The 15,855-nt window shown below is 44.5% G+C and overlaps 1 protein-coding gene across 1 annotated transcript in view; it reads left to right on the top strand.

The window, feature by feature from the left end:
* Window positions 1-10,967: 10,967 nt before the first annotated feature.
* Window positions 10,968-15,855, top strand: part of LOC131084824 (bifunctional heparan sulfate N-deacetylase/N-sulfotransferase 4-like) — a 79,725-nt gene continuing 74,837 nt past the window's right edge. The window contains 1 exon segment of the mRNA XM_058026578.1: window positions 10,968-11,192. The gene's annotated coding sequence lies outside the window, so the exon portion shown is untranslated.

Here is a 15,855-nt window from a genome sequence, read left to right as displayed (position 1 = left end):
GTAACAGATAAAACTTACCAAACATGTTGGAAAACCAAAAAAAGTTCAGTAGGTTTGGAAGAAAAGGCTAGCTGAATCCTCATAGTAACCAATTTAAATATTGCTAAATATAAAGTTTTATCCACTGTAAAAACTTCACAGGATGGTCTCACGTTCGATTTCAGTTTAGTTCAGGTCTGTGATTTTCAAGAGACTTCTTTTGCTGTAGTTCAAAGCTCCATGAAGTAGGTGCAGAGTTGGTAGCATAGCAACCACCACAAAGTGAGTTTAAACACGGAGAAAATGAGCTTTTAGCTTTCTAATAGCAGAGCTTTCATATTCATATCTTCTTGCTGGCTTTGAAACACCTGTGCCTATTTCAGCTGACTAGGTTCATTCTATCAGTACAGAAAGCTGCATGGCATTACTGAACTGCAATTAAATGAACCTGGTTTATGTGAATATTCTTTGGCCATGGACAAACAGAAAACTGAATTGTCAATGGTGAGGAACTAATTTCATTTTTAAATTAAATTATCATTTCCTTGAAGCAGAAGAAGGGTGGTTTTTTGCATGAAGAAGAATTGGTTCCCAGAGGGGGCACAACAATAAATCTGCTTTTTCCTGCTGACTCAGGAAAATCAAATAAACCCAAACATTCACCACTGTGATTTTAAAAATCAGCTTTGAGGTTATAGATGTGTCCTGTCTGCACAATTATGTGAAGTCTGTCAGAACAGCTGAGGGACCAAGAGTTCAGAGTTTTGGCACCTCGGCGACTTCTCCTGTTCACCTGAACTGAGTTTAAAACTGTGACTGGTCTTGGCTTTGCACCTTTGTTTAAAAAGATCTTGGTGCCTGGAGAAGTGGATGTGAAATGCTGATTTAAAGAGCATCTCCAGCTGGTAACATCTGCATGCCCGTGCAGGCACACAGCCAGAAAAGCAGTGGATAATAATCAATGAACACTTTTAAACTCCAATTCTGCATCTTTGTTAGGCTTGAAGCCTTTTGTCTTCTCCATTATTTTTTTAATGAGGTAGATTTTTCCTGCTCATGTATTAACTGCAATGGACACAGAAGATCCCATGGGAGGTATCTCACACCAGGCACACCCTCCAGCTTGGATTTATCCTGGAATGAAATGATTTCTACCCCACTGCAATCTCCCTATCCCCACACTGCAGTTACTGACAGAGGATCTTGGGTCAGTGCATTTTCACCTGCTCTCCCTCCTGGGCAGTCAGCCCCACAGACACACAGGAAGACTCTAAACCTCTAATAGCCAAAATTGGTTCCAAACACACCAGTGCAGATTGTGCAGCTGGGTGTGATCCTCTGGGAATGCCAGAGGTGGCACAGAGGTGTCCAGGGCACCTGGATCCTGTCAGTCCCACTGACAGGTGCCTGGGAAAGGCAAGGGTTGGATGGCAGGGCCACCAGGCAGGATGGAGAGCTGCTGGAGTGCCCTCAAACGAGCTTCCACCTCCAGGCTTGTGCTCAATGAAATAATTCCCTACTCTTACACCCTGCATGCAAATCTTCACTCCCACTCCTGCCTGTTCCGTACCCAGTGCTCCACAAAAAGTCAAAGTGAGAAGTTCTTGAAGAGAACCCCACCACTGAGAAGCAGCAAGCTGCTACCACTTAGACATAAAACCTCAAAACTTGTAACTCCAGTCAATCTTTTGCATGACTAAACTTCTAGGATGCACTTTACTATGGAGTTTTCCATTTCTAACCCAAACACTAAGCTTTCCTCTTCCAACAATAACTCTGCTGGCAGCATTTCAGCATAGTAGTTCTAGAAGTGGTGTTATAATTCTTCTCACCAACATGTGCAAAGCCTCTCAAATTACAGAGCTTACAAAGAACCTAAAATTCTTACATCCAGGTTACAGGGGATTATCCAAACCCCCGAGGTTATGCAAATTGGCTGTAGTTATGCAGAGCAGAGCTCTGGAGAACATACCCATGTCCTTACTCCACACCTCATTCCTGTTTGATGGGAGACAGATCCACTGCCATAATTAGTGCTCCTATTTATGACTGACATCAGCTTTCAGTATATGCTGCTTACTCATCTTCATTTTCCATTAACATTCTGCATTGGAATGTAATTGCCAATGACTTATTAGCAGCAAAATAACAACAGCAACACAAAGAACAGCTGTGTTGGATAATTATTGATTATTGAAAAATGTGTTATTAAAAATGTCAAGTATCCATGTCATTCTAGAAAGCCTCAAATAGATTCATCAGAGCTCCCTTCTAACTGTTGTTTTGGGTCTAATCTAAGTATTCTTGTATTCACCAACATAGGGTGGTGTTGGGAAGTGTTGCTTTACCCTACTCTGTGCTTGTACAGATTGATGGCTACAAATGCCATGAGGTGTCATCAACTCACTTTTAAATAACCCCTGAATGTGTGAATTAATGAGATGTAAACTGCACAGAAGTGCAGAGAAACCCACTCTGCCAAATCTCACATTAGTTAAGAGCTGGAAATTGTCCTTTACAGAGCACAAACCCCTGCATTAACTGTGAGTTGCCTGTAATTCTTGTCTTTCATTGCATCCACCTCTTTGGGACCCTGGCTAGTACAGCCAGCCACTCTTTCCCACTCTCTCCAGATTCCTGAAGTAGCAGAGAGCAGAAAATGAGACACATGGCCCCAGAGAGGAGGCCCTGGCTGCCAGCACAGACTGCCACATCAGCAACAGGAGAGCTCCTAGGGATGCATCTGGATACCCAGGAGGGGACCTGGCTTCAGGTAAAAAACCTGGATGGAAAATTGAATTCAGAGTAAAAACCCAAACTCACTCATACACCCAACGTTTGATAGCCCATTTTCATGTTCTGGACAAAAGCTTGGGGCTTTTTCTACTCCTTTTTGTATCTCTGGTTTCTGCTCCTGTTGGTTACTTTTCTTTCCTAGTCTGTGAAGAATTCCATGATGCCAGCAACAAGAAGCTGCTGTGAGGCTCCCTGGATCAGTTCTGCTGGGAAACAGTGAAACAAGGAGTGCCATGGATTTCAGCCTCACTGACTGAGCTCCAGGGCTGAGTACAACATTTACAGTGGGGCTTGTCCTTAGTGTCACTGCTGGAATAGAGATGTAATAAAAATAATTTAACCATCTCTGTACTTCCACAGCTTAGGCAGGATAACATAGCAGAGATTTCACACAGTAAATAAGTATAGGAGAGAAATTTAGGGTATGAACTTGTTTTAAAGGGGCATGGACCTTTCAGTGTTCCAACTACCCAGGGGGTTGAGACAGATGGAAATCAGAGCCTTGTGCTGAACCACACATCAAAACCAGAGAAGCACAAAAGGAAAGCATAACTATAAATGTGTCTATGTGTCCCACAGGCAGGAAACAGGGGATACAATCAGAAATGCAGAGGATTCCATGCACCCCAGACATCTCTACAAACCCTGTGTCCACAACAGACACCACCAACTTGGGTCCTTTTTCTTATGGGTTTGTCCAAGCACCTGTATTAAAGGAGGGCTCACACTTGCTGTGACCTGGTTACTGAACAGAACACTGTAAGCTAAAATGGGACTTTCCCCCTACAACCTACAATAGGTAATCTACAAAATTAATTTCCTTCATGTCTAATGAGGCTCTGTGATGTGGTTTGGCATGCATTACTGTGTGTGTTAGTCACAGCCTGGCTGAAGGGAAATGCACCATCAAATTTACTGTAACAGCAATTTTCCTTAAGGTACATCAGCACAGATGAATTGGCAGACCCCTAATCCAGGGCTTAAAACCATCTGTGATACAACATTGCCCTCTATGGGAGCCCAAGGTGTAACAGATTTACAACAGAAACACGGCGCTGTTGCTCTCTGGTCCCGTTCATTTTTTTAGCATAGTATCTACTTTCCTAAAACACTCCTCTTGAACATAAAAGCTTTATGCCACCAGGAGAAATCAACCTACTATCCTCTTATCATGTAATTTATTTCTTTCAAGCTTACCCTTGAAATTGTAACAGATATCTCCATTACTGGCATTTAGCTTTTATGTGATAATTTCAGTCCACAGAAGCCCTGCTCCATGTGTGTCAGCATTTCTGTCACACAAAGACAATGAATAAACAAAAATTAAACCCAAGTGCACACAAGGCAGTAGCCTCAGCACTGGTATGAACAGGCAAACAACATGTAGAATATTATTTCTAAAGTGCCCCAAACTCTTCGAGGAGCCAAGATGCAACTCCAGAATATCATTACAGATATTTTCAAATGTAACCTGCTGAACATTAGGGCCATAAGTAAAGCAGGAACGAGCATGATAAAGAAGTACAAGGGTTAAGTATCAAGTTCTTATTCACTCGGAGTGCTCTCTGGATTATTCCATCCATATTTTCCTTTGCTTATTTTAATTAAGTCACCCTTGTTTTCTTTCCATGAGAAAAATGTATTTTAAAAAGAAACCTCAGTCAAAAGATGGCTGGAGAGCAATGATCACTGGGCCTTGTTCACACTGAACTGTATTGCATACCCAAAACAAAAACCCAACCATTCCTTATGCCGTCATCCTGATATTTTAGGGTTAGTGCTGGAAGTCTGTAAGCAATTCCTACCTCCAGCAATGGGAAGCAATAGCAGTGAGACATTAAAAGTATTTCTTTAGATTATTAACTCTGTTCTAGCAGATGTTGCAGAGACATTTCACATCTCTAGAGAAGGCCAGTTCAAAGTAAGTATAACATCATGATCTTGATTTCCCTTGTCAGACTAGAGCATTTTCAAGTCTTTAGCCTCCCTTTTGCTGAGCCCAGGTCTGTGTGGGTTTTTTAAATTTTATTTTCAAGCACAGCCTAGTCACATCAGTCTAAAAAGAGACCTTAGGGCACACTTCCATTTCCCATTTCAGGATTTCCCACCCTACTGGAGCATGAGCACGAGGCCTCCTCCTATAGCACCAGATAAAGCAGAAAACAAATTATAATAGGATTACCTAAAAAATTAAAAATTGATAGGAGGTGAAACAAAACCCTGCACAACAGGATCATTTATTACAGCAATTCCTGAATACCAGTTTGAGAGTGTGTCAGTAATGAATTTTTCACTTTAAGTGTTTTTTAAGTTTTAAATTGTGGGATATAAAAAGCTCTGCTTGTGTGAACTAACCTAGAAAAGAGTCATCCTTAGAATGCAATGGAAGCTTGATATCTAGATATCAAGGACAGAAGAGCAAAAAGAGAAAGATAAATGTTCTTTGTAGTTCCTTCTTTGAAACTACCATTCCTGGTTTCACCTTTAATTCAGAGGTGGATTAGAGTATTAAAAGAGTCTCTGTAGGCAAGTTAAAGGGGACTCCCACTGGAGCTCTGGTCTAATTAAGTTACTTTAGGAATCATTCCAGTTTGACTAACTCAATTTCTTTTAAAAAGTAATCACTTAATACATCAAACCAAGAGTTCAAGCCCCTTTGTTTTTAATAATCAAAGAAGAAATGCTTGGGTTTGAGATTTGTAAGCCATCACTTCATGTTATGGATGACACTCCCTATGATAATTGCTGTGCCAGCAGCTGGCCTGCATTGCTGCCTGTCAGCAGCCCTGCCACAGCTCAGACATGGCAGCAGATTGCTGCTGTCACACAGAGATCATTGTCCCAACCCATGGAGATCATCAGTCAGCTTTTGGTGCTGGCTTGGCTGGAGATCTGCGGGAGCTGGAAGGGCCCTGCTGAAGTTCCTGCAGGGAACAGCAGAGCCCTGCCCACCCTGTCAGGAGTCCCTTGCAGGTGCTGTGAGCAGAGCTGTACAAAATGTGTCACCACCCAAACCAGCCCCTGGCCAGCCTGAACTGGGGCTGGGAGCAGCTGCACAACGGGGTGACCCCACTTCTCTCTGCAGCACTGGGGACCAGAGAAACCCTGTGGTGGTCTCTGGTGAAGCACAACCTTTGTGAGTCACACAGCAAAGGATTCCCTGAGCTTTCACAGGAAGGGGACATGGGGGCACAGCCAAAGTTCCTTGATCTGGTTTTGTGACAGTTTGCCACGCAGGGGGGCAGCAGCCAGCTTTTCTGGGTGAAGCAGTCTGGTGAATGGGACCTGCAGCTGCTTTTAGTCCTGTTCTTGCAAGGATTTACAAAACCAGACAGACTTGCTTACCAGCAGGGAGGTCACAAAAGGAGTCATCATGGAAACAGAGCAAAGGGGACACAACTCTTAGAGAGTGTCACATGCTACAGGGACAAACAACAAACCCAAGGGGGCTGAGCAGAGCTTAACCCTGCTCACTGCTTTAGTCTCTCCTGCTATACTCAAGTGTGGCCTGGGAAAAAAGCTCTTCTCTCTCCAAGCTCCAGTCCTGCCCCCTTTCACTTCCCAGGAACTGTCAGCTGCTTCAGGCCAAAGCAGAACCTGGGAAGGATTCTGTAAGGAAATTGTGGGGCAGAGTACAGAAGGCTCCATGGATACACACAGACATCCATCTTTCTCACACATCAGGAGCCCTTGGCTCAGTGTCACAAATGGTGACAAAGGTCAGGCTGTGGATTAAGCACAAACCCTATTTTTGCTTTGATGGTATCTCAATAGGAGCACTTAAAACTGCAGTTTATATTTTCATAGCTGAGTAAGCACCTAAGACATAAAACAGTAATGTAATTAGAGATACGTTGAGCAGCTCTAATGCTGGATGTAAATGAATGTCTGTTGGTTTAACAGATATTTCCACATCAGTTTCTATCAGCACCCTCTCTGAAACTAATACATCAAAGCCATACAGGAACAAAGCCACACTGGGATATCAAAGTAACCTTAGAGAGGAATAAAAGCATAAGATAAAGGTCATTACAGAACTGGTATGCACTGATTTGCCTTTATCATCTGTACAAGTGTGTCCAGACATAAAGAGGGGATCATAGAAGCTGGAAAAGAGATTGTGTAGCTGGAAAAAGTCAGCAGTCAGGAAATCCAGCTATTTTTTACATTCTTTAATTTTACTTGAGGACTGAGCAGCATTTTTGCTGTTGATGTTGTTGCAAATCAGCACTTCATGCTTAAGAGCACCACCAGCAGCATGTTCTCCCCTGACATCTGGGAAAAAAGAACAGCCCAGGACAAGGCAGGCACTGCCAGTAGAAGACATGAATGCCTTAACTGAGTTCTAATGCACAAAACTCAGCTCCAAGTGTATCCACATTTCATCCCTGCATTTCTGCTTCTGTAAAACCTCTGACATGTTTTGAGCCAGAGCCAAAATAGTCAGATGAAAAACCCCAACAATTTATTGAGAAATCAAGACAACAAAATAGACTTTTCTTAATGAAATATATGAATACACAAAGAAACCCAAACCACATTCCATTATGCCTTTGTGTTTCTCGTACTTTTGATGTTAATCAAGTTCTGCATATCTCAAACTGCTGCTGGAGAACTACGACTAATCTATAACTCTTATGAAGTTGTCATAGTTACTCTGAAATCAAGGGAGGTTTTGACAATTTGCACCATCTGAGGAACTGCTCTGTGTGTCTAACAAGACACACTGCTGTTTAATTACAGGCAGGTTCAGAAGGAATCTCCACAGCTCCAGAAAAAGCTGGTTCTGCCAGGAAGAGTCATTTTTTTGTTCTTTTAAACTTATTCTGAACTTCAGTGTCGAAAGCCATCTTTCTTTCACTAAAGACCATAGACGTGTCTTGAGCTGAAAGAAAAGGTTCTGTGTCCTGCAGGCAGCTTTGAAGCGTGGCCTTGGTGCTGTGAGGGGGTTTTTGAGAGGAGAAGAAGGGATTGCCCATTCCAGTGTCCTCAGGGCACTGGAATAACAGGTGGGGAGACTGGGAGCAGCCAGACCCCAGAAACTCAACATAGGAGCAACAGAACCTCAATCCAGACATTCCTGTGACAGTTTCCAGACAGTCTGGAGAGTGAACCAAGGAGATACCACGTGTTCACACACTGACTTCTGAGAGGATTTGCTCGCTCTGTAGCACATTTAGGAACATCATTTAGTGCTAGGCTTGGCAGTGCTGGGTTAATAGCTGGACTCCATAACCTTAAAGGTGTATTTCAACATAAATGTTCTAGGATTCTGTGTTTCCAACCATAGAACTGCAGGAATTGTGTTTTCCACATCTGCTAGTGTAAAGATGAATACTTTAAAATGTGTACAGACATTGCAGTGAGAGGTGTGTAAACTGCAAGAAGATTTGGACAGAACACAGCAACACTCACTTTCACCTGACCAACAAAGCACAACAAACAAACAACCACCTAAAAAAACCCCACCAAAACTCAAAAAACCCAACCACTGTCAAGCCTACAGTTCAGAACCAGAAAGTCACGTTTTCCACAAAGTTTTGGGCAAAGCAGTGGTAGGTTCCATCTCTAGGTTTTGTGCTACCAAAATAAGTAGAATAAGCTGTTGTGATTGCCTGCCTGTACAGGGAGGAAACAAACCACATGAAGATTAACAGCTACAGAATAATGTACAGCACCCAATGCAAAATCTGTGCTGCAGGGTAAGAGCCAGAAAAACTTATATCCTGGGGCAAGGATCTCAGCATAAGTGTGCTGTCTCATTAATAGACTGTTTTATTACTAGGATTTCTCTTATTTTCTTGTTTCTCTCCATCCACACTCAATTTCTGTTTCTTGCTGTCCTGTTTTCTTTCTTGTCTATTTTCCTCTCAAGCAGAGCTTCAGGATTATGTCATGATCAGAAGGACATTCCAAGTACCTCAAGTGCATCTGTGACTGAGCTAGAAGAGTTCAATTCTCTCTACTACCCAAAGGAGAGGGAAGTGAAAATTCAAACTGCACTCTCGTCTCCCGAGGGTTGGTGTGCTCTTTCTGCTACACAGAGTTGGAGCAATTCTGCCAGCAGATTCCCACATGTTTCTCATGAGGGCAGACCCTGGCACAGTCATTGTCCTGATCCCACACTTGAAATCACCAGCAGAGCAAACAGCTCCGGAGGCAGCCCTGTGAATCCGCAGCCCTACTCCTTCATGTTGAATTCACCCAGCACAGCTGGGCTTAAGCCAAGGATTTCAGTTCAAAGAGTGACTTTAGCATCTGAATTAAAACACTCTCAACAGTTTGTGCAAGCACTTGGCCACTGGCCCACCCAGGAACATCCACAGCGCAGCGGTGGCTTCCAGGGGGCAGAGCGCTGCTCCCACCACACCTGGAGCAGCACAGCTGTCCCTCAGCCAAACCCTCCTGCTCACAGGCACCTCTGCAGTGCTCCAAGTGCAGCCAGGAGCCAAGGACAGCAGTACCAAGAGCAACAAACTGGACTTTTCACCCCATCAGATAAGCAATGGAACCTCTGGCACTTTTCAGACAAAATGCACCAGAAGATTTCCTTGTGTTGGGAAGAGACTCTGTAACTCAGTTTGGCTGTTTTAGTTTGCAGCCTGACCAAAGCTCTGACCTTCACACAGAATGCAAGGAGGCACTTGCTTACCACCCAGCTGCAATGGGATCTCCATGCCCAGCATTCCCAACAGTCTCTGGAAAACAAATCCCAAATCTAGAGCCAGGCAATAGGTGTAAGGCATTTTTTAAAGATCTCTCAGCAAGTACTTTGTAATTAGGAATTGCAGGAAATTACTCAGTGGTTTGAATCTTAATTTTCTATCAGTTTCTAATTTAGCCAGAAGGAATCAATAAGTCCCCAGTTCAGAATCTCTACCTGAAACTAGTCTCTGAAACTTGGATATTCACAGAGAGCAAACAGCTCTTCATGTAGAAGGTCCCAGCTGAAGGATGTAAATGCTGAACTGCATGGAACGCCATTTATTCACGCTGCTTTGAAAACACAAAAGGTTGAGCTGACCCTCCTATAAATTCAAATCTGAGTTTACAGTGTCATTCATCATCTCAGACCAGGTCTGTTCCAGTCTCCTTGAACAAAACTATTTTCTCTTCACATTTGCTGCACAGAACTGGCTGAATTTCAATTCCAAGGTGCATTGTACAAAGAACAGTTTTGGAGTGAAGGATGTCAAGCTGGCAAAAACTGAAAATTAGATTGGAATGAAATCTAATTCTTTTAATATACAAAGTGTTTTGTTTTGCCTCTGTAATATAATTTGAAATCACGTAGCAATCATGTTTCTTGGCTGTGGAGGCTGGTTTTGTATCCAGCTGGATGAAATGAAGGATTTTAATAAGAAATTATGCAACAAATAGGTGGAACTTGTGTCACGTACAGCAAGAAAATACTTTTCACCTCCGAGCACCGAATATTTGCTGGTGCCAGGGAATGTTTGCTGGGTGACTCCTCCTTGATTTTGGTCATGCACTAAAACCCACCTTTTATTGTATCAGATGATCTTATCAGTGACCTAACAAGAGAAGGAACCAAAAACCTTCCAGCCCTGGGATTTTGTTAAGCCTCTATTTTTAGCACCTGGAGACAGTGAGAAGTGATGGGGGGCACAAGCATCCTCCTGCCAGAAAAATGATTCTGCCAACTTCGCCTTGCTCCAAGACTTTCCGCTGCAGGCTCCAGGTGTAACACCGGGAGCTGGAAGAGGCACTTCCCTCCCGCATTTGGGGCGGGCAGGAGGGGAGGTGGTCCAGCCGCGCGGTGACAGATGATGCAAATCCTCGCGGAGCGCGGAATCCATCGGGGCGGCGGGAGAGGAACGCGGCTCATCTCCGAACCAGCTCCCGCCGCGGCGTCCTCGCCGAGCATCCCCCCTCGGCCGGAATGACATCAGGGCAGCTCCGAGTCCCTGCAAGCCTGCGGGCTGAGTAGCGGCGGGATCGGCCGCTGCTGCCAAGCGCAGCCCCGCGAAGCCGCCGCGCTGCTGCTGGAGGTCCGCGGGAGCCGGAGCCTGACTCCGGCACTCGGAGCGCGGCGCCGGCGCCAGGACCGCGAGCAGCGGCTCCTGGGCTGATCCCAGAGTTCTCGCAGCCTTTCTGCCGGAGCCCGGCGTTATCCCCGTGCCCAGGAAGGAAGCTGCATTTGGAACGCTGTGCTGAGCAGAGGTGTGAATCGTTCCAGCTGACTGCTCACTCTGAAAGGACAGGCTGGGTACAAATGAGATGTGACTGCACCGGTGGAGTTCAGTGACTGGGGCCGGAGCAAGAGGAGCCTCCCTGGGATGCTGCTGAGAGCTGCTGGCAGCTGAGAACTCTGCCTGGTTCACCTGGAGCCCTGTGAAGAGCTTTGAATAGCAGGAGTCTCTTTGCTGCACACCAGGAAAGAAATTCTTCTCTAGGTAAGCTGTTCAGCTTCTCAACCTCCGCTTGTGGGCACACATTCATACATTCATACCAGCACACAGACAGTGCCTACACTCAGAGCAGGTACAAATACCCAGAACATGCCCAATGATCTGCCTGGAACCTCTGCACAGTAAGTGCTTCCAAAAGCTGCCCGGGGCCTGACATCCCAAGGATTGTTTGAAAGTTTGAGATGAGATAGTCTTTGCCACATGCCCCTGATGCCAAGGGATATTGCTCCCAAGGGAAGCAGCTGTCTGCCTACATGTATGAAAGATCACAGAAGGGAGAGCATGGGAAGTTAGGTGAGGAGGAAAAGGGGATACAATTGCTTCTTTAGTCTTCTCCACATTCTTTGCCTTTTTTGCTACCATTCAGCAAAGTTCAGCAGTACTACTGCACTGAAATGACTTGGTAGAAGCTTTCCACAGAGATACATTAATTGTGCACCAAAGGAAGAGTAATTGTACTGTGAGGAAGCCAAAACCTACAGATCTGCTCTCTTCCAGCACTTTGATAGCAAACTACATCTGTCAGAAACTTTTTTTTTAATAAACAGCATGATCATTTATAGAGTGAAAGCAAGGATTGTTAGAGGTAGTAAGAGCTAAACTGAAGAAATCGGTGTGGGCTCTTCAGATGCTCCAGAGCCCAGTCCAGCAGCAGCCCAGGGGTTTTATCCCACAGCTGGCACAGGGGCTCCAAGTCACTGCTGCTGGGAATGAACAGTCACAGGAAAATGCTCAGAGGTGAAGAAGTCTCTTCCCACAAGCCCTGCACTGTCCTAACCACACATACCAACAAAACTCCAGGCTCAGGAAATTCACTCTTCCCCAGGGAATTTACCAGGTCATTTTTTATTATCTCCTGTTAGTAAAACACTAGTTTTCCACATTCTCATTCATATTGCCTGAAGCCTCCCTCCTTCCCTCTGTGTGAATCAACGCTGCAGAGTCTGGCCTACCCCCTGTAGCAGGTTACTCCACCTCTCCTAGCTTTGAATGCTCTCAGAGAACAAGATAAAAAGAGAAGCAACTCATTTTCACCCCATTTCTTCAGTAGCTTGAATCATGATCCTCCTGCTCTAAATGTTCAGCCTGGAAGGACAGCAGGATCTCCTTGTTCACAAAGTTCCAATAGCTGGCCATGTTTCCAGGTGCTCCCTCTCTTGCCCCATCCTGTCTGTGTACTCTCCCCATGCACTTCTTCCCCTCCCTAAAGCTGTACTGCCTGCATTGCTTTTGGGAATGCTGCCCTAAAGGAGGGGCTGGGGTGGGCTCTGAACTACCAATCCATTTAACTAAAGAAATTCTTGGATTTGAGTTCCCTCCAGAATCTTACCAACCAGACTCTATGATCTGCTCAGTTGGGTTGGATGTTCTCATGCCATTGCTCTGTGCACAAGTTTACAGCTGTCTGTCAGCTTTTGTGCCATTTCCCCAGAACATGGCCTTTTTTGGATTCATAATAGATGCGTAATGTCTGAAAGCTTCAGAATTGAAAGCAGAGTATCTTCATGTCTTGTTGACACCACTCTCTTCTGCAAGGCTGGGGAAATGTTCCTCTAACTTGCCTTTTATCAGAGTAAATCAAATTCAAAGGGTTACATTTCAGCAGAGAGCAGGATGCTTCAGTGACTGACCACTTGCACACACACACACTCCCCACATACAAATCCTTTTCAGCCTGAACACCCTATTAACCCACACCATCAAGTTCTGCAAGTCCTATTAAAACTTTATGGGTGTTTAGAGGCTGTGATATCTGCTGTATCACTCCCTGTAATGCCCATGATCAGCCTTAGCACCGTGCAGCAATCATGAGCTGCTCTAGAGTTCAACTGCCATACTCACTATGAGCAGGATAAAAATATGCTAAAAGTAAAGATGGGCTTTTTTAAGGTTGCAGTACAGGAATTATCCCAGCAGTACAATGAGATACTTTAAGGAAAATGTGACCATATATTGCAAACCCACAGCAATACTAAGCACAGAAAATGCTGATAAGTTCCTATTAGTTCTGACTATGAGTTTTCAGTTAGATAAACAAAAAATTGCATTTAACTCTATGTCCCCAGAAAAAGATTCATCATTTCTCTACAAGCAGTAAAGGAAGCCATATAATGAACTTCTACCAAATAAAAAGTATCATTTCTGTTCCAAATCATTCTGATTTGTCCACAGACAATTTTGCTTTGACTGCCTCTATGACCATAGGGCTGGCTGAGCTTCAGCTGCATGAATATTCTGCTGTTTGCTTTCATCAAGCATTTGCCTTGCAAAGCTTCCATAATCCCAGAATCTAAGAATGGTTTGGGTTGGGAGGGACCTTAAAGAGCATCCAATCCCAACCCTCTTTCTGCAGGTCCATAGGTGCATCCAAGAAACTGCTTTCCATACCCGCACAATTGGCTTTTCTGAACAAAGCGACCCCTGGGCTGAGAGCAGCAAGGCATTGCAAGCTGGGGCCTGGATGGCTGAAGGAAAGGTTACCTTGGAATTGTGCAGGAAGCTGCACTTGGCCCAGCCTGGGGAGTCATTTCAGGAGCAGGGCATTGAGCTTAGGGTGAGCCAAGGGCTCTCTACGCTTCCCAAAGGGAGGGGAGCCTGGGTTGAAACCATTTGCACATGTAAAGGAACACAGTGTAATGGGGCAGCCCATCACATCCCTTGTTCTCAGGCCTGGGATGCAGTTGAGAACCATCAGAGGAGGTAGAAGACTGGACTCTTAGAGAAGGAGGGTCTCTGCTGGAAATTGGGTAGAACATCAGAGTCCTGCCTCCCACGTTGAGATAGGCTGAAGAAGGCACAGCTCACAGCAACAAGTCTCTCTCTCCTATTGAGATGCTAAAGCAATGCCCCCCACCAAGGTAAGCCACCCAGAAGAGTGCTAGATAGAAATTCAGCATCAATTCTCCATCTATGTCAACATTCAAATTAGAAAAAATTGAGCCATTAAAAGTATCAGGTGCTGGAAGAAAATGAAAATCATGCACATCAATCCTAAACATTTATTACAACTACAGTCTCAAATAATTACAATGGAATTGGAATTCCTACTGAAACAACAGTTGCTACAGAAAAATAATAACATTTTACCTAAACAGCAATGCCACCAGAATTACATGGCAACAGCACACCAGAACAGAAACCATATCAGTATTTGATGAGGAAAACACATTGGCACCACAAGTCATGGATGGCCATTTGAACTCAATTCAAAAGGAAGAGAGAAATATTAAAACCTATTCCCTTCCCTCTGGCTACAGAAGGGGTCACAGCTGCTCTCCCCAAGTGGAGGCAAAGGAAGCAAATTCATCATCCTCCCTCCTCTGCTGCAAGGATGGGTTTTATAGAGCCAGAGCAAACACAGAAGGAGAAGCCAGGGCAGGGTGGGAAGGGATTCCCTCTTCCTCCTTGGATGCTGGTGGCATAAGAACTCCCCTTCCTAAACCTGGCCAAGGGAGATCAGGCTGATGCCCCACAGCTCCAGACTCTTACTAATGTCTGGGTTTTCATCTCCCACATGTAAATATCAGTACCAGGCACAAACAGCAGAGAGAATCATGTGGACAGGCTCTCCCCTGAGCAGAGCTCTGCACAAAGCCTTCTCTCCTGAAGGACTATCCACAGCTACTTATTCCAGCCCACTCTCTGCCAGGCTCCACTGAAAGGACTGCATTTAGCTTTTAGTGTATAAATAAGTGTTCTGATAAATAATTAATAGTAGCTGCTGGCCGTAGAAGAGGCGGCTGTTTGGAAAGTTAAAGCAGTCTGTCATGAAATATGCACCCACCTCCTCTGTGCTCTACTTCCAGGGGCTGTTCCAGCCAACATCTTGTCCTTTTCCATAGGACCATAATGTGCAAGGAGGAGGCCAGGGTTCAAGTTTCAGACCCTCAGAGTATTCTTGAATTTAATCTCTCTCACCGGGGTATAGATTACCCCCTAAAGCACCAGAAGGGAGGGCAGGTGGTCAGTAATTCACAGAGAAATGTTTGGAAATGAGAGGAAAGGGCACTCTTCTAGGCTTCTAGGTAAGATACAGAAATTAGACTTATTGATCACATTTGATTTTAAAGCCCTCCGAGCTTCTTAGGGTTTTTTAATTTAAACAAAAAAAAAAAAAAAAATCAGGGCCCGCTGCCTTGATATTTTGCCAGACTACCTGCAGTCCACCCCCCCTAAATAGTTGGTGTAACTATAGGGCATTTTTAGTTATTACTACTCTATAGACCCTATTTGGGGTGCAATTTTAAATGGCTCCACTACTCTGCCCCTTTGAGTCCTGCTGTTTAGAGTGGAACTGTGCATCAGCGTCCTGGTGAATTAATCACCTGCAGAAGGGCATGGTACCATTGTTTGTACCTCAAAAATCACAGTTAAAGACTAAGAGAATTTTGTGATATCCAGTGTGCACACAGCAAGCAAAGTGAGCCACGCATGCCTCCAAACACCTGACAGGCTCCCATCAGACTAACTCCCCATCAGCCTTGGTGCAAGATCCATGTGCCTGCATCAACCACAGGCAATCATTCTGCACACTTAGATTTTTAACTGAAGGACCTCCCATAAGGTGTTCTCCCCCGGGAAAAAAAATATTTGGCAGAAAATAAAGTCTCTATGTATATAGAGTTACCTAAAACTGAGCTTTATGGAT

The sequence above is a fragment of the Melospiza georgiana genome, chromosome 6, assembly GCF_028018845.1.
Source record: "Melospiza georgiana isolate bMelGeo1 chromosome 6, bMelGeo1.pri, whole genome shotgun sequence".
In the NCBI taxonomy this organism is placed as follows: domain Eukaryota; kingdom Metazoa; phylum Chordata; class Aves; order Passeriformes; family Passerellidae; genus Melospiza; species Melospiza georgiana.
This window is presented reverse-complemented; position numbering and strand designations above follow the sequence as displayed.